Source organism: Microtus oregoni, unplaced genomic scaffold (assembly GCF_018167655.1).
Source record: "Microtus oregoni isolate MIOR12 unplaced genomic scaffold, Mior012 000072F_ref0000427, whole genome shotgun sequence".
NCBI classification, from domain to species: domain Eukaryota; kingdom Metazoa; phylum Chordata; class Mammalia; order Rodentia; family Cricetidae; genus Microtus; species Microtus oregoni.
Genome location: NW_024543979.1, coordinates 6,881,397 through 6,904,667, shown reverse-complemented (window position 1 = coordinate 6,904,667; position 23,271 = coordinate 6,881,397).

The following is a 23,271-nucleotide window of genomic DNA, read 5'->3' as shown; positions in this document are numbered from 1 at the left end:
TCATTTGCAGTGATTTACCTCAGAATGCTCCTTCAGGGAATTTCTGCCTTCCTGTGCTTTGCGTTCCTCTCTCCTCTCCTGTCATCTTTAAAAATCCATTAAAGACCTCGCAGGTTCTTTTCTGCAGGCTCAAAGCCTGAGTTTCTACAGCTTAACAGAATGCATGCTTTGTGTGCTGATGCTCTGTGCTCCTTTGTGCTCTTAAGGCTTGGTAGTTATAAAGACAGTTAATCAGAGGTGCCGACCACAGGTCAAGAAAGCACGAGATGGCTAGAATTCTCCGGGAAGTCAACATCTTCCTTCCTGGGGATCTAAAATGGCCACCTGGCGCACGGTCCAGGGTAGAAACGCTCACCGTGGTTTATCAGAAGGTGAAGCAGAATTAAAAAATGCTTTCCTACCTCTGTCTCCCCCTAATTATTGCTTTCAAAGTCTTCTCACCGCCAAGGTTAAGTGTTCATTGTCAACACCACTAAAGGCTTTGGGAAGAGAACTCCGATTTTAATTTGTTTACAAATCCAATTTCCAAGGGTGCTCCTTCCCCAGCCAAGCAGAGTCTGTCTCTTCTGAAATTTGTCTCTCCTCGCACTGAGTCCTCTGTCTACCGCCTTCCACACGGCTCGTTCCTAGTCTAATATGCATGCAGCCTTCTCCACAATACGGGAAGATTATATCCAAATGCCAACTCACCGATCAGATCATATTAATTCAGATTTGTCTATCCTTTCGTGTGGTGGCTGCCTTGCCTTAGGTATTATCATAACAATACCTCACCTGTCATATCCACCAGCACTTCCTCACCTGGAAAATTGCTCTAATACCCCTACGTTCTCACGGACTGCCTTTATTTCTGCTTACTTATTTATCTACCTATCTATTTATTGCACAAGCTTGCCTACTACAGTACAATAATTGCATTTCATTGGCAGCCCCACATATATTTCTATTACAATTTATATCTAGTTCAGTGGTTGTCACACGTTGGTTTGTGTGGCAGACCGAATCACTCAAAGCCAGCTTCTCTTTACTTCTCTCATCTGTAAAACATCGTGTTCTTGTCCCCATCTCTGTCAGCCTCTGTTTGGGCAGCATCATTAAGTAATATTTTGAGATGGTCTTACTTCTATGGGGATTTTAATATTACAGAATGCCATGTGGGTCTGTGAAATAATGCCTAGATGTCATGGGCTAGGAATCTGAGCTCAGTGTTTCATGTCTGGTGACAGAATCTGAGAGTACATATTCAAAACAAAACACAGTTTCTTCAAAACACGTTTGTTCTTCCAGCAAACTCTAAATGTCAAATAGAAATTTTTGCTTTTCCAACAATATAGAATCTCTATATTTGTCCAATTCTTTTTCTAACTTCGAAAGCTGCTTGAGTAGTTTTCAAGTACCCATGGCTGCACGTCCCTGGGTCTTGGGGTTGAGCCTCTTGCTCTAGGAGGGCATGTTGAATTAGAAGGAGGCCACCGTTAAGTGATAGGCAATGAGAACAAATGATACATTGAGATAAAGCCTGCACTGCCCTGCCATGCAGGCTGCGGTCCCCGGGGGGAGAGGAAGTTACAGAGAACAAATATCACCTTATTGCCTCAGAAGCTGTCACCAACATCTTTGCATAATTAAACTGGACATGTTTTAGAAAAATGAAAAGACAAAGCTACATTGTTCAGCTGCAGACAGCCCTCGATGGCATTGTCGATCACGGGGATCCAAGCTCCGCATATTAATTGCGGGAAGGTGCTAATTTGAGTGCTTTTAGCTCTCTTCACAAGCCTGTCTGCATGCTTTGTTCCACCTGGACCTATTTGGAGGTTTGTCAAAAAACCTAACAAGCAGAAAAATATTGCATTTGAAAACACACATGCATGTTTAATTAAGCCAGAGCCACGGAATAGCCCTCGATGTATTTCGCTGTTGCGGTTTAGGCACCATCCTAGTATCAAGCATTATCACCTTTTGAAGTATCGCCGAATCTTTAATATTTAAAGCACAAAGCAGACTGTAATAAAAAATTCTAGCAGATTCTAGAAGATTAAAGACGCATTATAAATGTGACAATTCGTAAATGAACACCAGTATTAAAGGGTCCCCCTGATATTTCACAGCAGATCTTTCAGGTGTACACTAAATTATGAATACAATTAAATAGCTGGAATTATTCTCGGAGAGTGGACAGCACATTTAAATGCCTGTGATGTTTGAGACTGGCTACAGAACAGAAGTTCATAGCAATGCAGCCTGAGTGAGCTAAACTTCCTAGCAGGTGTCAACCAAAGCTTGTTTTTACAATTTTTAAAACAGGGTTCCGTGTAGCCCAGGCTGGCCTCAAAGTCACTGCATCGCCAAGGATGACCTTGAACTCCTGATCCTCCTACTTCTGTCTCTTTGGTGCTGGGATTATAGTTGTGCACCGCTATGCCCAGTTTCTCAACCAAAGCTCTTTGACGTCTATGCAAACATCACTCACTCCATGTGAAGGGTGTCCTGTAGGAGCCCAAGATGACTCCGCCCACATTAGGTGTGTGTGAGTTAACTGAACACAAGGGAGCTGCCAAAGGATTAACCAGATCTGTGACTGACGCCCACGTCATGTGTCCTAGGTGCCTCATTTGTAATCCTAGTTCAACAAAGGGTCCATGGTTTGCACATTTGGGGGATTTTAATCTGATCAAATGCTGGCAATGCCTGGCACAGGTCAAGTTCAAAGGAAATACTTTGGACATGAAAAGGCTAATCAGTGAAATATAAATATATAGCCATAAGCCTATTCTAATACTTAAAGGTCTTCATTAAGTGAGTTTTTCTGTAAACTAAATTTAGCATGGTAGTGTCAGATCCATAAACAAGAGGGGAAAATAGGTTTGTTTTGCTTCTAAGCAAGAATGTGTGTCTTGCTGTGTTTTGGGTTATTGTTGTTTGTTATTTTCTTACTTTACATATGGCCATTAATAAAACCACCTAGCCAAATGATGGAAGGGCTTATTAGCTCACAGTTCCAAGGTGACAGAGTCTATGGAGTCCAGGAAGTTGTGGGAGAAGGAGTGTGAGGCCTGCTGGACTCCTGCAGAGCCAGTCAGGAAGCCAAGAGAAGAAGAAGTGAGCCCAGGATCTAGTCCTTCCCCTAGCAACTCTCCACCTCCTATATGTCTTGCCACCTTGCCAAACATCGGTACCAGTTGAGGGACCACATGTTCAAACACAGGCACCTGTGTGTGACATTGACGCCTATACTGTAACCATTTTCAGCTGTGTCTTTGCTGGGGGCAGTGGTACGGGCATTTGACTAAGCTAAGCTCCTAAGAAATTCAGCTCGAGTTGATATCTCTCAACCTTAAATTTCACATCTACCAAATGGGGTAAATAATCTTTTTGCTTTTGTTGTTGTTGTTGCTAGAATTAAATGAAAGAATGAATGGCAGACCTTTGCTTATAGGAAACACAAGGGAATCGCTTAGTCCACAGTACTAACTAGAGAAGACAGTGTCAATTAGAGCACAGAGTCCAGCCCAGACTACATGGTTTTATGTTCTGTCTGTGTCCCAACCAGTTGACCTGGGGTGTGTTAACTGACCCATCCATACCTCAGTTTCCCTCTCTATAAAATGAAGGTGATAACAGAACCTGGCCCACAGACCTGTTATGAAGACTGATAGCCTATTATCTTTCAAATACTAGGGAATTGGTATGTACATAGCAAACAGCACTGGGAGCATGGACTCAACAGGTCATGCCTGCGAGAGAAGACTTCTCGGCTGTGAGCCTTGTAATGGCTGCAACTTTGTGAGTCAGACAGACATATTCAGAAGTCTGGGAATATGTACTGGTGCATTAGAAATTTCCTAGACGTCAATGGGTTATGCAGGTATTGTTCCCGAACACTCATTTATGGGACATGTGTTCCAGGAGCCCCAACAAGTGTCTGAAACCTCAGGTAGCGCTAAGCCAGGCAACCCAGTTTCAAAGACCACTATGATAAAAGAGCCTGTGACTTCTGGGCTGAGTTTCTAGATAAGGCCTCTAGGCTCACAATGGAGTCTCCAAAATCTTAAGCACCCATATCGCCACAGGGAAACTTGTCTTGTTGTCTAAACAATTGGGTTTCTCAGCTGATGACCTGGTAGAAGCTGGCCGTAAACACATCTTCACTGCTCTGGCGAGGCCTGAAGCTTCTCCTGGCCACCATTAGATACCCTGCTAATTGCAAACCTTTTGTGTTGCCAGGGCTCACAAAGTCCTCATTCTATCTCCTTATTCTTCTTAAAATCTTGTAGTAAGTACAGATACCAGGAAACAAAATGATTCCTTGCCAGGAGAGGGGAGCTGGGGGGAGGGCAATAGAGGGGAGATCAGCAAGGTCCAAGTGACCTGATCAGGAAAAGGGAAAAGGGAAAGTTCTAAGGGAGGGAAAGAGAGGTAAATACTGAAAGTGGGAGGGGTAAAAAAATAGTAAGAATGTCTGAAAAATCATGCTATTAACTACTCATTGTAAAAAAAATTTGAAACATACACAATTCAGTATATAAATATACATAATAAGTTTTAATGACCTCTTCTCATCTGAGCTGCAATGCTCCCTCCAGGAGCCAAGATTGCTTAACAAAAAAGTCCACTACCAGACATGAGAATCTCTCTTTCGAGGGGTTGGCCAGGACTCTCCAAGCAACTCCCCAAACATATAGCCTATTTCTGCTGCCCTTGGTTGTCTCACAGAGATGGAAGGTAAGTCTTTATTGCGGAAGACACCACACTCTTCAGAAAAGTGCTGAGAGACCCCTGAGCAGTACCGGACATGGGTGTCCCTTCCCTGAGAACGAGCTCACATGGTAGCATGCAAGCTTCCAAAGGAGGAAAGCAACCAGTAGTCCTGCTCTGCTAGGATACCTATGAACCACACCAATGACCAGCACAGGTGTAGCAGGGGCACACACACCTGTGAATCACACCAATGACCAGCACAGGTGTGGCAGGGGCACACACACCTGTGAATCACACCAATGACCAGCACGGGTGTGTCAGGGGCACACACACCTATGAATCACACCAGTGACCAGCACAGGTGTGGCAGGGACACACACACCTATGAATCACACCAATGACCAGCACAGGTGTAGCAGGGGCACACACACCTATGAATCACACCAATGACCAGCACAGGTGTGGCAGGGGCACACACCTGTGAATCACACCAATGACCAGCACAGGTGTGGCAGGGGCACACACACCTGTGAATCACACCAATGACCAGCACAGGTGTGGCAGGGGTACACACACCTGTGAATCACACCAATGATCAGCACAGGTGTGGCAGGGGCACACACACCTGTGAATCACACCAATGACCAGCACAAGTGTAGCAGGGGCACACACACCTATGAATCACACCAATGACCAGCACAGGTGTGGCAGGGACACACACACCTGTGAATCATACCAATGACCAGCACAGGTGTGGCAGGGGCACACACACCTGTGAATCACACCAATGACCAGCACAGGTGTGGCAGGGGCACACACACCTGTGAATCACACCAATGACCAGCACAGGTGTGGCAGGGGCACACACACCTGTGAATCACACCAATGACCAGCACGGGTGTAGAACTGCACACACACCTATGAATCACACCAGTGACCAGCATGGGTGTAGAACTGCACACATACCTATGAATCACACCAATGACCAGCATGGGTGTGGCAGGGACACACACACCTGTGAATCACACCAATGACCAGCACAGGTGTGGCAGGGACACACAAACCTATGGACCACATCAGTGACCATCATGGGTGTAGAACTGCACACACACCTTGGTGGTAACCAACAGCTCTCTAATTGAACTGAAGACTCATTCAACAAGAGGTAAACCATTTCTGGTGTTAGAAATGAGGCTAATAAAATTGTAGTCATTGTCGGTCTACAATCTACAACCACTAATTTACTAACCCAGCATACTTTCTAACGACACTCAAACATTCATCCTCACACACACAGATAAGTGTAGTCTTCACCCTTCGCCAAGGAAACATCTCTTCGCAACAGAGACAACTACAGAAAGCCACAACCACTTAAAATACAGATTTGAGGAGCCCAGTTCCAAAGGACACATTTATGAAACATTCCTGAGTCTAAGGCCTAGGAAACATTTCAGAAGAGGGAGCAGAAGAAGTGTAAGAGCCAAAGAATCAGGGAGTTTTTTTGTTTGTTTGTTTGTTTGTTTTTTGTTTTTTGTTTTTTGTTTTTCGAGACAGGGTTTCTCTGTGGCTTTGGAGCCTGTCCTGGAACTAGCTCTGAAGACCAGGCTGGTCTCGAACTCACAGAGGTCCGCCTACCTCTGCCTCCCGAGTGCTGGGATTAAAGGCGTGCGCCACCATCGCCCGGCTAGAATCAGGGAGTTTTCTGTGAGAGTGTCTCCTAGCAGCTGGACTTATGGAAACTATACTCATAAAGTTTGGGCAACATGACTACCCAAACATGAGCTGGACAAGGACGACACCAACGGACACTAAAGTGGTAGCATGGAAGCTTCCAAAGGAGGAAAGCAACCAGTAGTCCCGCCCTGCTAGGATACCTATGAACCACATCAGTGACCAGCACGTGTGTAGCTGGAGGTAGGCGTCAACCCTGCACAAAGAGCTACAGGCAACTGAGGAGAGCTGGAAGAGATGGTCTTCCTCAGAGAAGAGCACACCAACTGGCTGTCCAGTGACACATTGTCAATCCTGAAAAGACGCAAGAGACACTATATGGACCGAACAGGTTATATTTAGTTATCTATATACAGCTCTTGTCATACGGGTCTTCCACTTGTTTGGTTAGAGTTACCCTAAGACATTTTATGTTATTTGTGGCTATTGTGAGGGGTGATATTTCTCTGATTTCTTTCTCAGCCCATTTATCATCTGTGTACAGGAGGGCTACTGATTTCTTTGAGTTAATCTTGTATCCTGCTACATTACTGGAGGTGTTTATGAGTTGTAGGAGTTTCCTGGTAGAATTTTTGGGGTTGCTAATGTATACTATCATATCACCAGCAAATAGTGAGAGTTTGACTTCATTTCTGATTTGTATCCCCTTGATCTCCTTTTGTTGTCTTATTGCCCTAACTAGAACTTCAAGTACTATACTGAATAGATATGGAGAGAGTGAACAACCTTGACTTATTCCTGATTTCAGTGGGATTGTTTTGAGTTTCTCTCCATTTAGTTTGATGTTGGCTGTTGGCTTGCTGTATATTGCCTTTATTATGTTTGGGCATATTCCTTGTATTCCTGCTCTAAGACCTTTATTATGAAGGGATGTTGAATTTTGTCAAAGGCTTTTTTAGCATCAAATGAGATGATCATGTGGTTTTTTTTTTCAGTTTGTTTATATGGTAGACTACATTGATAGATTTTCATGTGTTGAATCATCCCTGCATTTCTAGAATGAAACCTACTTGGTCATGGTAGATGATTTTTCTGATTTATTCTTAGATTCGGTTTGCAGGATTTTATTGACTATTTTTGCATCAATGTTCATGAATGGGAACGACTCTGAGATTCTGTCTTACACCTGTCAGAAAGGCTGAAATCAAAAGCACTGATGACAACTTATGCTGGAGAGGTTGTAGTGTAAGGAGAACACTCCTCCATTGCTGGTAGGAGTGCAAACTCTTTTTTTTTTTTTTTTTTTTTGGATTTTTCGAGACAGGGTTTCTCCGTAGTTTTTGGTTCCTGTCCTGGAACTAGCTCTTGTAGACCAGGCTGGCCTCGAACTCACAGAGATCCGCCTGCCCCTGCCTCCCGAGTGCTGGGATTAAAGGCGTGCACCACCACCGCCCGGCGTAGGAGTGCAAACTCATACAGCCACTTTGGATATCAGTAAGGGGATTTATCAGAAAATTAGGAAACAACCTTCCTCAGGACCCTGCAATACCACAGTTAGGTATGTACCCAAAGGATGCTCAATCATACCACAAGGACATGTTTTCAACTATGTTCATAGCAGCATTATCTGTAATACTCAGAACCTGGAAACAACCTTGGTGCCCCTCAACTGAAGAATGGGTAAAGAAAATGTGGTACATCTACACAATGGAGTACTACATCGAGGTTAAAAAAAAACTAATGGCATCTTGAAATATGCAGGTAAATGGATGGATCTAGAAAAAAAAAACATATTGAGTGAGATAACCCAGACCCAGAAAGACAAATATAATATGTACTCACTCATAAGTGGCTTTTATCACAAAACAAATAAAAACTTACAGTCCACAATCCCAGAGAACCTAGACAACAAAGAGGACCCTAAGAGCGACATACATGGATCTACATAGGAAGGAGAAAAAGACAGGAACTCTTGAGTAAATTGGAATCATGGGGGTCATGGGAGAGTGTAGAAGGAGAGGGGAAGAGGGAAGGGAAGTGTATATGTATATCTCAATAAAAAGAATATATATATGTACAAACATATATATGTGTACATATCCAAATATGCATGTAATAACAATTAATTATAGACAAGATCACAAATTTAAAGGAGGGTGGGGAGGAGTTATGGAACAGTTTTGAGGGAGGAAAGGAAAGGGGAAATGTTGCAATTGAATCATAATCTTAAGATTAAATTGAAAAACTTGATAGATTCTTGCTATCACCATTTTACTCCTAAGGAAACTAAGGTATAAAACAGTTATTTGAGTTTTCTCATGGCTCAGAACCAGTCAAGGGGCAAGGATGGGTATCCACTCGGAAAGTTTATGCACACTGTGTGTGTGTGTGTGTGTGTGTGGTGTGGTGTGTGTGTGGTGTGTGTGTGGTGTGTGTGTGTGGTGTGTGTGTGTGGTGTGTGTGTGTGGTGTGTGTGTGTGTGTGGTGTGTGTGTGAGTGTGTGGTGTGTGTGTGTGTGTGTGGTGTGGTGTGTGTGTGGTGTGTGTGTGGTGTGTGTGTGTGGTGTGTGTGTGTGGTGTGTGTGTGTGGTGTGTGTGTGTGTGTGTGGTGTGTGTGTGAGTGTGTGGTGTGTGTGTGTGTGTGTGGTGTGTGTGGTGTGTGTGTGTGTGTGTGGTGTTTACTTCAAACTCACCTTAAGAAGCAGAACATAAGAGGATCCCTGCCCTGAAAGTGTCTAGAGCTTCCTTTTCTGAGTTTCACTGTTGCTAGAGTCATTCTGACAGACTCAGCCTCCACATGAAAAAACATCAAGGCATTTCAATACTAAGCTGGAGATGACATCCCAAACCAACTGGTTCCAAGAAATGAGAAGCCTGTACAGCAAGCACCACAAGATGACTAGGTGGTGGTTTTTAGAAGCCTATGCAGCAAACACCACAAGATGACTAGGTGATGGTTTTTAGTTGGGCAATAGGTAGATTAGCTGGGAAAATGCCAAGGAAGTTTCTCCAGTAAGCTGGGAAAAAAAAAATGTCTCAAACCAGCACAGTAATTCATCAGTATGTGTCTGAGGTGGTTTGTTATGCAGCAATAGCTTATGGTTATACATCAAGTGAATTTTGGTAAAGAATAGCCAAGTGTGAATGAAGCATTGGATGGAATAGTGTAGCTAATCTTGAAGAACTTCTAAGGCCTCTCTAGAGATCTGATACAGAAAGATGGCTGGCAATGACCGTGACTGAAGCTAACGCTGGAGGTGTGCTTGCTGCCAGTGCTTGCTGCTATACCTCGAAGCTGCAGCTAACGCACCAAAACATCAGTATGCCAATGAGTAAGGATTAATTCCCCATTACTTAGTCACTTATTGACTCAAAATACTTTTGTTTTCTCTTGAGCGTTGTTTCTAGGAAACTGCTCTTATTGTACACAAATAAAATCATTTCAACAAGCTTTTAACGAGCATTAATTATACAGCAGATACTGAACTCATTACTGTGCTGTAGTTGAACAAGGGGAAAGAGGCAAGAAAGGTGAGAGGAAGGGCTCAGCTGAGAAACAGCAGGCAGTCAGCGAGAAGTTCTGGGAGACAGAGCTCATGGCATTGGGAAAGCAGTCACCTGAGACTGACTCTTAGTTCCGCTACTGGTGTGCTAAGCCTACCAACAATAATCCGTATCATTGTATGTTATTCCAACATGCCAAATTGTATGTCAACTATTTGAAGATGTACCGCCTCATTTAAATTTTACAGCTATCCTATACACCATAATCATTCCAACTATACAAAGGGGAATGTTCAGACTCTAAGGAGAAATGTTAATTGCCCAGTGTCTCAGAGCTAATCAGCGGCAAAGCCATGATTGGAACCCAGTTCTGTCTCACTCTTCAGCCAGATCTTTTATCTACTAATAACGAAGCAACTTGGAACAAATCACTATTTCTACAATTTAGTTTATAAATTGAGAATTAGTTTATAAATTTATAAAATAGTTTATAAATTTAGTTTACAAGTGAGATAACCTTTATATTCCTTTTATACCTGGTATTTTATGATTCAAACATTGTACGTCATCTGTAATATCTACTTAGCAAATAGTTTGAAAGATCTTGGCTAAACATTGTGGCGGGTTTAAGCCACTTACATCAGATAAACACTCCCCATGTAGAAATCTCTAAGACCTTCTAAGAATCCTGTGGCTTCTTCTGAACTTCAGGATTCAGATCTAGAGTCCTCCCTCGTATCATTTCCCTCTGTGCTCCTTCTTTTCTGTGTTGAAGAAAAAGGAAAACCATGTTTTTGGGGAAATAGAAGAAGGAACTTGAAAATATACACGACTTTCAATTTGATTGCAGGAACTTTGTAAACTTAGAAAATATTTTCAAATAGAGAAAGAACCCATCTGCAAAAGAACACCGTCATGCTAAGCAGTTCATGTTGCTATCATGGATGTGTGTGTGTGTGTGTGTGTGTGTGTGTGTGTGTGTGTAATATCTACCTAGTTCTACAACTACACTGTCTCACAAAACAGCACATTAAGGACTTGCAAGTAAAGTGGGAAACCAGCCATTACCAGTTTTTCTCTCTTCTCTTCTGATATATGATAAAATGACAACATAAACACATAAAAACCACAAAAGTGGGGTGAATGGAAAAGAAAATAAAAAAGAATAAGAGTTTAAAATGCATTTTAAAGTAATGACAACCGGCATGATGTGATGTCTTGGTAGAAGAAAGGAAGCTACGACCTAAAACCTGAACAAAGGGAACCGCGGGAAGCGAGCTGGCTTTCCCTGTGGGCCTTGCAAGTACTCAGCCATCTCCTAACAAAAAGTGTGTGTCCCGAATGTGGTGTGGGAGGGAAGCGGCTGACATTGGGGTGATGAGTATGAAGTCCTCACCTAGTGTCATTAGACCCATTGATTCTCTTCTTGCCTAGTGCCAGACAACACCCTTTCATGGATGAGATCAAAGCCGTGTTTCCTAGGTAAATGGTGGGAAGGAACTCTGAGTTTGGAGATGAGAACAAAAGAGCAGGAGACAGAGTGGGCCGCACAGGCCCAGGAGGTTGAGGGGCCAGCAACCTGGGAAAGAGCAGAGCAGTAGGAAATGTCTTAAAAGAGAGCTATTTAAAGATACAACGGAGCTGCCAAAGCAACAAAGATACACAGTGCACCAAGGTCCGCCAGAGAAGGAACAGCGAAGAAGAGGACACAGAGGCCATTGCTTTCCTCTTCAGTTTCTAAGGGTCTGAAGTCTGAGCGCAAGAGACAAAGACCAGGTCAGGAGAAGATGCACGGCTTCCTGCCACAGGCTAGTCTCTCAAGGCCTCTTTCCCGGGAGCAAAAGTAAACACCAAATAGATGTCAAGCTCAGAGTCTAGACCAAGGAGATCTTCAGACCAGAATGTCTCCTAGAAGCAAGTTCATGTTAATTCCAGGGAAAATGGCATTGCTGAGAATTCACAATAAGGTATTGTCATACATAACACTGAGAGATTCCTTAGCGCAACAGTCAGAAACAAACACAAGACAAAACCAAATGACATATGGGAAAACCATACTACCCCAAGAAACCAGATATTGTAGTTATTAGAGAGTGCAGTGCTGAAATAATGTTGACAAATTAGAAAAGTTAAAGTGTCATTCAGAGAAATGAAACCAATATAAATAAGTGGGTTTTTATAGCTGAAAAGTAAAACACGTAAAACCAAGTTAGCAATTTATCGGAGATTAAACATTGCAGAAGAAAGGACTGGGAACTAGGAAAATTCATGATTGATGAATCATGGTGAAAAAATAAGGGACAATTCCTGGTTGGAAACATGGAGAAGATCAGAATGATAACCACAGGAAAGGACAGAGTCCCGGTGGGAAGAGGAGGGAAAGATCCATCAGACATGTTGGCGCCCCGCAGGAGAAGAGCAATGATACAGATGGAATGGGAGCCGCACCAAAGCAACAACTACCGTACTTCAACAAGACAGAACTAGAAAGACACAGACTTAAGATCTTTACATTCCTAACAGATAATATCAGGTTTATAGACACCGTAATAAAACTTCTAAAAGACAACAACAGAGATAACATAGTCAGAAAGGCTTATTACCTTCAGAAGAGTAACAAAAATTCTCAAATGTCTCGAAGTTACTTCTGTGTTATGGACACATCTACAAGGCTGCACTCAGAAGGTGGGGCAAGACGACCTCAACAAAGAACAGTTCTGGTGTATTTCAGTGGTCAGGTACCTAGACAACCATAATCACAGTACGGAGGCAGATGCAGTGTTGATGCCAAATTAGCCAGGAGAATAAAAGTCGGGAAACAGGCTGGTCATGAATAGACGTGAGGTTCATGGCGAAGGTGGCGGAGTACAGCCCACAGGCAGCCTTTTTCCCCAATGATTCCAACCTAAATAAGTAAATTCATTCCAGGGTAGTCTCCAACTCTACCTGAGGAGTGAGAACTGGAAGCATCTGTGTGACTGAAGATGTGGTCTCTAGCTAGCCTGACAATGTCTAAGCACTCTTGCCCAGGGGCACAATAAGTACTCCCCCCCCCAGCCAGATCTTATCAATGGTTAAGTAACTGCAGTGTTCTTGTGGTTAGTGGTGTAGCATTTTCATGTTCCCGTGGAAGGAAAGCTTTGCCTTGCCTTTTACACACGTGTTTAAATGTGAGAAACTTAATATGTTCGATTAAGTGTTGTTGCTTGGCATGAATCATGGGGTATTGATTCAGACATCTTAAAATATAACACTGCACTCTCCCATGCAAAATTCTGTACTGAGACATGCTTCAGCAGTGAGTTGGCTCTGTCAATCGGAGGGCGTGTCTGCATGTATCTCGGTTCCTAATACACATGAGACTGGTCCAGGGTTGTTTCTTAGAAGCAAACTCAGACTCAGTAGATCTGAAAGTACATCCTAGCCCTTCAGCATCCCGATGGTCTCTCTTGTGGTACTGATGGTGCTGCTTTAGGGATGGCATCCAAGTAACATCTAATGCTCACACACCTGGTTTATTGCCTGTGGTGGATTCTTTAAAGAGTCCTGCGGTGGGAGTTGATGAAGCACCATGCACAAGTGAACAGAATCACTAGGAAAAGCCCACCTGCCCTTTCATTGCTGTGGAGACTTCTCTGTCCTGGTTTATAAACACATCTTTGGTGGCAATTACTAGCAAGCACGGTCATATAGACTTGCTATGTGAAGAATGGCTTCCATCTGGGGGCTGGAGAGACTGCTTAGCACTTGAGAGAGTGATTGCTCTCCCCCAGGACCCAAATCCAGCTCCCAGCACCCAAGACAGAAACTTCAGCTCCAGAGCAACCTGACGCCTCTGCCAACCTTGGGCACCTGTACTCACACATGTGTATGACTGTGCACATGCGTGCACACACACACACAATTATAAATAAGTTTAATTCTCATAAGACAAAACCACCTCTATCACTGGGCAATGATGGGGGATGCCTTTAATCCCAGAACTCGGGAGACAGAGGTAAGTGGATCTCTGTGAGTTCAAGGCCAGCCTGGTCTACAAGTAGAATCAAAGTGCGTTCCAGGACAGCCGGGGCTGTTACACAGAGAAACCCTATCTCAAAAAATAAATAATAGTAACAAAAACCAAAATTAAAAAAAAAAAACCTGTATCAAAATTGAATTGAAATAGTTTCCCCTTGACTTTCGATTTGGGATCTGTGATTGCTTTCTCTTCACGGCATCTTAACTGAGAAGGATTATGTCTTTATGCTGGGAAGTCTGTCTCCCAGCGTGCCTCTGTTTGGATTCCCTAAAAGAACTTTAAACATCTGTCACACACAGCAGTGCTGGGGGAGGTCAGAGAGTAGGGAGGTGGGGAGGCTCAGGTGGCTGGCCTCAAATTCACCACGTAGACCAAGACAGATATGAACGTGTGAGCCTCCTGCCTCTGCGTCCTGGGTGCTGAGAATACAGGTGTTTGCTACCATGCCATTTGTGCAGAGCTGGGGATTGAACCCCGGTTTTTGTGCGCTACCTGCTGAGTTGTATCCCCAGTCCTAAGCTAACACTTTAAACCAGGCTACTCCATGTTTGAAATTATATTCAGTAGTTTTTATTGCACGGAACTTTCCCTTAAGCGACGGTAAATCTGGACTCTGCCAGAACTGACTCCTAGCACAGTTTGTTTCTGCTGGGGAGGGCGGGGGTGCCTCTGAAAAACTGCTCTGTCTGTCTTCCTCTTGAAGGCACAGCGGGGAGGGCAGGGCACACTGGCTGCTGAGCGGCTTCGAGCAGACACAAATCTTGATCCATACGCCGTACACATGACCCAGGAAGACAGCGCTCATTGGTCCAAACTATACATTTATGAACGTGATGACTTAGGTCTGGGGGTATTTTCATTATAAATTCATGCAAATTTAATCTACCCCGTAGAAATCAACATTAGAAGCCTGAAATGAACTAATACATTCTGATATGCTTGTTGGCAAGAACTCTTTATGTGATGCGAAATAGCTCTCGGAAGCTTTTTTATCTCGTACCAGGCTTTCTTTGCTCGTTAGCTGGAGTTATAGTATTTAAATCCTCCTTTAGGCTTCTCCTGATTACGAGGTGGCTGCCTCCACTTTTGTGTTTTAAGTTCTGCTTTGCTGTGCAGATGCATCTGTGCGGCTAAAGGAAATAATGTTTAGGAGTTTCCCGCGCAGTTAAGTATAGATATTTAGGCAGGCATTAGGCGAATTTGGTTAAATCAGGAAAGCATTTTAAGCACGAGGCAATGCTGCAGCATTTGGTGATGAAGAGGAGGATGGCCTGTCAAATTCCACTGTGGAGTTCAGCTTGTCGCCCACCGAGAGACCTTGTCATCAATACCCACGCTCAGAGATGGACGGTGAAGCTGCTTGCAATAGTCTTCTTCTGGGATTTTGGGTATATTCTTTATTAATAGAATATTTAGGTTTTCTCAAGCTTTGGGAAGTCTAAAGAAAGGAGATTATGTTACGAATGGACTCATTTCTATCTAGCGCTATAGTGTCTTCCATGGGTAAAAGTTAAGTCAAGCTGGATATTAAATTCGAGATGTTAAAATTTTAGTAGGTCTCTTCCCAAGGCTGTGACGCAAATGTGAAGGTTGAACTTGTCCCTGGGATGGTAAAGTTCTTCTGAGATCAGAGACAATTCAAATGTAGCTTGCCTAGGATTGGGTCCTTTGTGCCAAAAGTTGATGTGTACAAGCGTCTCTCCAAGTGTGCCCTGCCACTCACTGGTCTTTTAAAATGTTTTCTGAAAGGAAAATTACATGGTCACATACATTTGGGCTGCAGCACACTCTCCTCTTAGCTAACTTGTCTCAGGTTTGCCTTGTTCTACTTTCTGGTTTAGAAGCCTTCGTATCAAAAATTCTAGGTGCATAAGATCTCATACCAAGCTTCTGATGAATTGTCCATCATTATTGCAATAATGTCATTTTCATCCCTTATAATATTTCAACCTGTGAAATCCACTTTATTTTATAGACAGTAGAAACCTCAGTTTCCCTTTATTATTGTTACATTTATCTCTTTGCCATTTACATTTAATATGTTTGTATACATGGATGTGTCTGCATGGGTAAATATTTTATAGACAGTGTGTGATTGACACTTGCTTTCTTTAATTCAACAGAAGTAATCTCTATAACTTAAGAGATGTCTTTGTATCGTGTATATTTAATATGGTTGCTGATACTGCTGGATTGGAAACTACCATCTTGCTATTTGTTTAGGAGTATGAGGTTCTTTTATCCCCTACTTTGTCTTTTCTTTAGATTTGTTGGGTGGATATATATATATATATATATATATATATCCATATATATATATATATATCCATACCACACCCTTTTTTGGAAATCAGATATGCTGCTGCTCTGTCTGATTATCACGGTGGATGTTGTCACATGTGTACTATAGCGTCTTTAGCTTTTCTGAAGTTCATTTTCAACTGCCATTGTAGAGCATGGACTTCTAGTCAGGAGTCCTACGACATGCTCCCATTTCTCCCCTCAAGACTGGCATGCAATAGCCGTTGTCATATGTTTTCTTTTTCTGCATGCAGCTTGGCTCGTTTCAGCTGTTACAGGAAAGTAACTTGTAGTGTGTGTGAATGCATCGGCTGTGGACGGGAGGCTGGGAAATCCAACATCAGGTGCTGCTGCCTACCTGTGGCTTCTTCAGTGTCTTGGAGGTGACGTGGCAGCTCTTATCCTGAGCCCACACGGCCCATTTCTGCATACTCTCACAAAGTCACTCAGATTTCAACATGAACTTTGATATATATGTGGTGTACACGCCTTTGATCTCAGCAGTCGGAAAGCAGAGACAGGTGGATCCCTGTGAGTTCAAAGTCAGTGTAGTCTACATAGCGAGTCCCTGACCAGTCGTGACTATACAGCGACCCCGTCTTGATAGTAACAATGATAACAATAGCACCACCACAGGATGGGTGGCTCCTTTTGCCTTGAAGAGTTGGTGCTGACTGAAATTGAAGAAATACGACCACCTTTATCTACAGCTACCCTTCCTGATGCTCATCTTTCCTTTGTTTGTGTCTGATGTCATTTTTGTTCCATTTTAGAGTGTCTTTAGTGTTTTTATATACTAGCCTACGTTTCTCTTCCAAATTCATTTTTTCCAAAGTGTTTTTTGTAAGTAAAGACTTCTAGGGTCCTCTTCTCCCATCATATTAAAGGTCTGTTCCCCCATACCCCGGCTATACTTTGAATTTTCCAGATGGGAAAGCAGCCGGTGTCTCCTCCGGTCCTTTCTATATATTTTATTTGACTGCATTGGAGGCTTTCTTGTTATCCATTAGATTTTAGCAGGATGATTATGGCGTCTTCTCGAGTTTGTTTGAGACTCACTGAGTTTTGCTGAGCTGTGTTTCTAGTTTTAATGAGATTTAGAGGATTTCTCTCCATTTTTCAGCCCCCTCTACTGTAGCAAAAATCTTTCTGATGACTCTGTCCTGAAATTTTCCTTTCCGACTGTTAGTAACTGTTGGGACCAACACTGCCCCTGTGTGAGCTGTATTCACCTCATGGCATTTGTTCTGGGCAATCTTCTCTCTCCACCTGTTCTGTAAGACACAGCTGCCTGGCATCTCTGGGCACCCAGCGATGTTCTTTCAACTCAGACTGCCTGATTCTCTCTTCTCTGTATGGAAGCCAGGACCAATCACAAGGCTCAGTTCCTCTGTGGCTCATTCTCCTGCACTGTTGATGACCAACATTTTGCCTGACTTGTTTCTTTGCAACCCCCACCCCCTTTGCTTGTTTCTTACTTTGGGTTTGGCTTGGTTTGGTTTAATTGTTCCAGGCAAGAAAGTAGGTGTTGAGGAATATATTTCTAGCCCGTCTAGGTCTCTTTATATGCTAGACACATAGTCACACACTGAGTACAGACTATCAATTAGGTTATAAAACATGCTTTCAACCTATAGATTTGTAGGAAAGCCACCAAAGATGAATAATGTGTAGCTTTTCCTGTTATCCCATAAGCAGCCGAGTCCTCCCTGGTTCAATGCAGACTTCCCTGCCTGTGACATATCAGTACATTTTAGCTCTGAAACCCGGGCAAACAGATTTTCCCGAGCTGGGTAACGCTCTGCCCAGGTACCCCAGGATTTCCTGGGTGCTATTTTCTACCTGGAGCAGATATCTGCAGTTGAGAAGAGTGAACGCTCTGAGCCCTCTGCTGTGCTAAGACACAAAAGAAATACCTTCCACCAGAGCGGACGGCTGCGAGAAATGTAAAAAATCTGGCTCTGCCAGCCCCTACAAAGTCAGAAAAAAGAAAAACAAAAGAAAAAAAAAAACCACACAAGTTAAAAAGCAATCTGTTTTCGAAGGAAGCTATGTTATTGGGCCACTTTTAGGTTTAGCAATGTGTAACTTGGGGTGACGTTATTTGGCTTTTTAAGCTTTCTTTTAATGTAAGTAATACATTGCATCCAAGCAGCTGCAGGTTTTTCTCTGCCCTCTCTCCTCAGTCTCTACCCCAATACTTCCCGAGTGAGCGTGGGCTTGGATCCCTCGAGCATAGTGGTCATTTCTCCTGGCCAGCGGAGCCATCACTAGTTATTATATTTTCTTCTCCCCCTTCTCATGCTCCTGGTGGGAACAAGGCCATGGCTGCTGGCTAGAAAATTAGCCTAGGGAACTTCTTCTGTGGGTCTCTTCCCTCATTATACTAGGGGAAAAACATTTAAGTGTGGTGTTCTCTAACCCTGTGCATGTCCGTGTGTGTGTGTGTGTGTGTGTGTGTGTGCGTGTGTGCACACTCTGTGTGTGTGTGTCTGCGCACAGGTTGGCAGCACACTGTAAGGGTTGGTAGTGCGTGATTTTGGCCTGGCTTTCTCACACATTTTGCTCTTTCTCCCTCCAGAGTGACTGGGGAAGACAGTGTGCTCGCGTAGCACGGCTCTGTGTTATGAGCTGTGCTCGTGGGTGGATGTGTCATCTCACTGTTTCTGCCTGGTTGTTTTCTGGCAGGATGTGTTATTGTTTTCTACATCGTCAGGGGGCTGCCCCGGGTACCTGGGATGCTCAGGAGATGCCACACTTACTTGCCATGTGATAGCAAAGGCTTCTGTTTATTTCTGTGGCTGCACTTCCCGCAAGTCTCTGTGGGATCCCCAGATAGCCTAGCTGATGGGAAGCTGGAAACCACACAACCTCACCAAGGCTTTTAAGAATTTTTGCTTATGGGTCTTTTTAAGAGGGCAGAGGTGATGAGAACTGCAATCGGCAGTCACTCTTTGATTTGTTTAAGTGCCCTCATTACTTCAGGACTGTCGTGGGCCCCGGTCCCATCATTCCTGGAGGTTTAGCTGGTGGAATTTTTAGTCCCACGCAGTTTAACTCAAGAGAGGTGACTAATAGTTTCTCTGTAGGACAGAGGCAGGGGCTGGATCTCCCACCATCCTTGGCGACTATGCTCAGTCGGGCTCCGTGTTCCCACTTGCAGATAGTACCTCCTGATGGAGCGTTTGATTAAGATGGAATAGCCTTTCATTTGGGGAAAGAGTTTTTGATCCATGCCCAAAGTAGAGACTTTTTCTTTTGTCCTGGTCCGGTTCATTTCAGAGTTGAGGAGTTTAAATATAATAGAAAGAAAACATTGGGGCCAAAGATTCAGTGTCTGAAAATACTAATCCTCCCTGTTAGTTTTATCCAAAAAGAAAATACTCATCCAAACTTGGGGAAGGAAAAACATGATGATGGGATAAACACAGAAAGGACTGTTTGGTTTTGGTGTGTCACACTGGAGAACACCATCCCTCCCATCTGCCATTGGATTAACAAAAACAAGAGCTATATACTTATTTTTTTTAGTTTGTGCATTTTCATTTTTTTTTTTTGAGATAGGGCACTATTAGGTAACCATGGTTGGCTTTGAATTCATAGCAATTCTCCTGCCTCGGAGCCCCCTGAGCACCAGGATAGGCATGCACCACCACACCTGACCATACTCTGACTTTTAGAAGAGCCCCTGAGTACCGGGATAGGCATGCGCCACCACACCGGACCATACTCTGGCTTCTGGAAGAGCTGTTGCGGCAGTGACCAGAGCAACATCAGAATGTAGCGTTAATTCAACTTCAGTAGGAAAAAATGCACCACCTTTCCTACTGAGTCTTAGTATCTGTTTAACTGGCTATCTGGATATTTAGCTTTATTATGTTTTCAAGTTGTTTAAATAAGACTCTGTAATTAGGTCCAAGCGGGTAAGACAGTTAGTTACTAGGAGAGACCTCACTAATGAACCTTCAGATGAACATCACCGATTCATTTCAGGGAACGTCGCCATCGACAGCAGAAGCTTATTTTCAGCTCCCGAGCAAAGGATGTGCGACCCTTAACCGAAAGCAACGTCTTCCGCCAGAGACATGTGTGAACACTGGCCCTGTGACTGCGTGTGGGAAGTTAACCTTAGTCTGGGCTCTTCCAGGGCATGTGGCGGCACATCTCGAGGAGTGGGGAGACACGGGACTGAGCAAGAGACATTTGCGGAGCGCAGCTCCCACATCCCAGCTACTCTGGGGGAGGCTGTGTCACCCCCGTGGCGTGTGGTGCTGCTCCAAGCCATTTGCAAGAGATAATCTAAATGTCAAGTTCTGGGTGTCATGGGGCCCTGCACATGTCGAGACAAACCAGAGTGCGAGGGAACTTGGACTGAAGTTGGCTTTGAAGGTTCTGCAAAAAGAAGCCCTGCACCCAGGAAACTGCACGATCTGATTCATAAGGAGCTCAGCCTCAACCGTGGGAGAACGTGTTTATGCATTTCACAAAACAAGTATTTGGGCATTTTCCTGAGGGTCACTTCGGAGGTACACGCTGGGCCAGACTTCCTAGATGGAGCGGTGGACTAAGTAAGTCCTGGGTGTTGGTTCCTTCCCTCAGTGCTGGGAACAAACACCTGGCAAAAGCGTCCTAAGGAAGGAAAGACTCCTTCAGCTCACAGTCTAGAGCACAGTCCCTCATGGCAGTGACTTTACCTATGTAGTCAGGAAGCCCGCGGAGAGGTCCCTGCCCCAGCGGGATGGGCTGTCCACACTGAGGGTCTTCCCACTTCAATGACTGTAATCCAGAAACTTTCTCACAGACAAATCCAGAGGTTCATTTACAGGGTGGCTAACATTTCAGCAAATTTACAACCATTACAACTAGTCATCACACCAGGCTCTCACAGAGCCGTCTAGCCAGGGGACAGAGACCTCTGAGAAGGTGATGTCAAATAGAATGGGTTCTTTCTAGTTCCGATTCTCATTCCCTCCTGATCACAGCCTCCCTCTCCATTGCCACTCTTATCCTTGGAAGCATCGTCAAAGCTATGTTAGTTTGTACAATTCTGTCAGACCCATAACTGACACACAGCTCATCACAAAGATCTGAACTGGAGGCTCATTGGGTGGGGTCCTCCTCCTCTCTTCACTTTGCTCCCTAAACCACAAAGCCCAGGCTAAAGTTAACCCAGGTGAACCAGGAACCAAGAACACAATGGAGGAAAACTGCAGGAAGTCATTTTTATCGTTGTTTTCTTGCGTGCTTTGGGAACAGGTTTGACATGGACCGGTCTATAAGTCTCGGTGCAGGCTGTCCTGGCCTTTCATTTACTGCGCTTCTCCTGCCTCAGCATCCTGGGTGCTGGGATTGCAAGTCCGGCGCCATCACACCTGGCTCAAGAGGTCATTAGGAGGAAGAGAGTGGGAGCCAGCTTGAGATTCCAAACTTTTTTTCCTCCTTATCAGCTGAGGGATTTTGAATACTTAACCCCCTCGTGCTTCTGCTTCCTCAGCAGCAGAGGATGGTCTTTGCCTCCATGGGCTTTGCTAAGAGGGAAATGAAATCCCTAGGTAAAGCTTGGAGAATTGCTTGTGGTTTGGGACACTCCGATCCCTCACATGTCAGAGACACGCTAAGAATTCCACCCCTTTCTAGATTGCCAGATGCGGGCATCACCATCTTCAGTGGTTCCTTCACTATGAGATGGAACCCTGAGGAAACAGGCCGGGAGAACAGTCAATAGTCAGTATGTCTGCAGTGGCAGAGCCGGCATTATGAGAAGTGAGTTTAAAAGCTGAGCGTAGCCTGGGTTGTGGCTGACTCCCACAGGGCAAGTGTCCTCCTTTGTCAGGAAGCCCAGCTTCATCCTATCTCTAGGGGCTGGTCACCCTCCACTTACTGGAACACACCAGCCCTTGGAGGTTCAATACCAAGAGATAACACTACCATCTCTTGGTCTTTTCCCTCTCAGGACAAGGCTTATAAGCAGGGTTTCCCCAGCAGGCTCCATGCTATTTACCTTTCATACCACGCTACCTATGAACATACGAGCTCCTCCTGGGGGCAGGGGGCAGGGTCAGGTGACTCATACACCAACCAGCTCCCTTCCAGATCCTGACCTGGCTGTCCTGGCCTCTGTGAGTCGCTGGCACAGGGGCCACTAACCCATCAGGATAACCAAGCCTACTTTGCAACCTAGATGTCAGAGACTGTAGCTGCCCACAGGGAAGGAGGCTGGGTACACAGAACTCTCTGCCCTCCTCCATCTTGGGCCTCTCTCTGTTTGAATCACAGTGGCAGTGCTCGCTCTGAGCAAAGAAAGGAGCGCTCGCTGCAGCAGCTTTGGCGGGCTCCCCCACCTTTCTGATGACCACTGGGATAATTCAAAGAGAAAGAGTAAACACACACCCCAAGGTATGGAGAGGGAAGGCGTTTCATGCTGCACCAGGTCTGAGCTTGCTCAGCTCTGCAACAAACTTGGCTCCTCACCCCTTTTGCGGCTCGCCTGCCTGCGCCCTGCTAGCATGACCCTAAAGGACCAGCCCTGCTTAAGGGGGATTGCCCAGGAGCTCGCTCAAGTCTCTGTTCTTTTATCATGTCACAGGATGGCACACCGCGGTTTGTCCCACTGTGTTTTGCAAGATGCTGATATTCCAATGATGTTATTAAAAAGTGGCACCTTTCGCCACACTGTGAGAAAAAAAAAAAAAGCCTTCTGACGGGGGCAAGGAGACGGAGATACGTTTTCCCCAAGGAGCTCACTTCAGCCACAGCGTTTGATGTATAGTGACGTCTACCCCCACATGGCGATGTGTGCCACACACGGGGGGGGGGGAGTACGTATACACACACACATCCCACAAAACACATTTCCTAGCTGAGACAGAGAAGAGAAGGTAAGGGACTTACTCAAGGTCACACAGAGGGACAGAAAGTCAAGTCATTAACACAAGGGCAGGAGGCAGTCAGCCTGTGCTTTTTGGCACTTTGTCCTTCCTGACCCTACCTCACCACCACCACCTCACCTCCTTTTCGGCTGGGTAAATGTGCAATGCCTGCTAGAAACGCCGCTCGGGTGCGGTGCATCACTTA